This window comes from Cricetulus griseus, chromosome 6 (genome assembly GCF_003668045.3).
Source record: "Cricetulus griseus strain 17A/GY chromosome 6, alternate assembly CriGri-PICRH-1.0, whole genome shotgun sequence".
NCBI lineage: Eukaryota > Metazoa > Chordata > Mammalia > Rodentia > Cricetidae > Cricetulus > Cricetulus griseus.
In genome coordinates, this window is record NC_048599.1 from 6038619 (window position 1) to 6041085 (window position 2467).

Here is a 2467-nt window from a genome sequence, read left to right on the forward strand (position 1 = left end):
GTCACCAACCACCTAGGGCTGCCTGGGACTGCTTCTCCTGAAGGCAGCTCTGGTCCCCAGGAAGGGAGGGGTGAGGTGGCCAGAGGTGAGGGGGCAGGGCTAGCCCCAGGGAGCCTTCTCAGAGAGGAACTTTGTTGATTGAGCCACGACTTTCCACAGTGTCCAACCATAGGCAGCCAGGGGGCACCATGAAGACATTGCCAGCCTTCACCAGCCCCAGCCAAAACCCATGCTGTCTGCTACTCATCCTCCTCTGGCTGCCAGCTTGGACCTGGCATCTGCACAAGGTTGGCCACAGGAGTTTTGAGGGCCGTTGCTCAAAAATTATTAATGACCATACAGTTCGAGACAACACTGAACACAGAGCAGGGGGGCTGAGCCTGAGGCCTTTGGGGGTGAGCCTGGGGTCTAGGGAGGGTTCGGGTGGAGCTGGAGAAGGCGCCTGACCCCCAGCCGGTATCACACTGTGGCTGAGAGCAAAGCCAAGCCCCCTACAGCCAGGACAAGCCCTTTTCTCTCTGAATGTTCCTCTGGAGCAGCTCCAGCCCAGGGGTAGGGCACAGGGCCATGCTGTCTGGAGTCCCTGAAAGGCCTGTCCCAGCAGTTGCCTGGGGACACAGACCCATTTCACAATCCCGTGACCAAAGCTGGGTTGGGAAATAGATCTCAAACACCAGACTTTCTTAGACTAAGAGGGCCCTCAGCTCCCAAACCACCCACGGCTTCAGCCTCTGCACTTGCTGCCCCCCCCCCCCGCCCCCAATCATACCCAGGTCCCACTTTCCCAGAAAGGCTGCCCCAACTTCCTGGCCACAGTGCTTCTGCTGTCTGATCTGCCAGCGCTTCTTTCTGAGTTATCACCAGATTCGTGTTCACACAGGTACAGTCGGGCCTGTCACCTCCAAGAATATTCCCCTCAGGAGGGCCATGTCCCAGGATAGACTGGTTCCCGCCTGGTCTTCAGAGTGAGAGGGCCTCCCCACATATGAACCCCTTCTTCTGGGCTGTGGCTCCAGCTTAGCTCCCGTGTCTGAGGTCCCATTCTGTTTAGCTTTCCAGCCCTGTGCCAGTGTCTGCACAGAGCCCAGCAGAGAGCAGAAGGGCAGTTATTTGTCTGATGAACAAATAAGCCAGGCATGAGGGCACAGTTACTCACGAGTCTGAGGCAGGAGGATTGCAAGTTCCATGCCAGCCAGAACAACTTAGACCATGTCTATAAGTAAGTAAGCGGGAAGAGTATGGCTGTAGCTTAGGTGTCGCACCTGCCTAGCATGGAAAGGCTCTAGAATCAACCCCAGGTACCCGACAAAGGGAGAGACGGAGGAAGGGTGGGAGGAAGGACTCCCTCAGCTTGGTAGTGAAGAGCACACCACTCCTGCCAGAATGTGCCCATCTTGACAATAGGCCCTGCTTCTCACAGGCAAATTTCAGCGGGGTCAGCAAAGAAGAAAAACCACAGCCATCCAGGTAACTTTGAACTTTGCTGAAACATACACTTTAGTGTTGGTATGTCCCAAATACTATATGGGATATGCCATCAGTGGCCCCATTTTGTAGAAGAGGAAACCAAAGTCAGAGAGGTGAAGACACTCAACTGAGGTCATACGGCCATGCCCACTCAGTCTTAAGCATCTGCTCCGACAGTCATGCTGGACACTCATTCAGCTTTAAGTCTTTCAGGTAGGGCTAGACACCACAAACTGTTCAGTCTCAAGAGACGGTTCAACATAAAGGGTCATATTGTAGCACCCAGGAAATGGTGGCCATAGCTGTGACTCCAGACAGATCAACGGGAGGTGAGAACAGTGGGAAGTTTGGCTGCTTTTCAATTTACTGAATTAATTGGTATTTTTACCTGCTGCCATTCAGCCTCCACGTGTAAAAGGTACCCTGTGGACTGGAGAGATGTCTCAGTGGTTTAGAGCATACACCGGTCTTCTAGAAGACCTGAGTCCGGCTTCCAGACCCATGTCAAACAACTCACCACTACCAGCTACTCCAGACTCCCCAGGTTCCCACATACACTTGGCATAAAGACCAGTGAGGTGACTCAGTGGGCAAATGAACGGGCTGCCAAGCCTGAGGACCTGGGTTCAATTCCTGGGACCCACATGGAAGGATAATCAACTCCTTCAAGTCATTCTCTGACTTCCACATGTGTGCTGCATACACACACACACACACACACACACACACACACACACACACACACACACGTAAAAATTAAATTACAAACAGCCGTATTTCCAATACATTTCCCAGGAATGGACAAGCCGGTTCCCCTGTCTGCAAAACAGTAGCTACACTGCTGAGATCCTTTGCCAAGATCCCAAGCTCCAGGGGAGTTTGTTGATTGAATGAATTACTGAAGGGGGGGGTATAGCAGTCTCCACTAACTTGGTAAAGAATGTTTTTTTTTTTTTTTCTACAAAAGGTAGCCTGCCAATGACCAATATTCTACAACCCA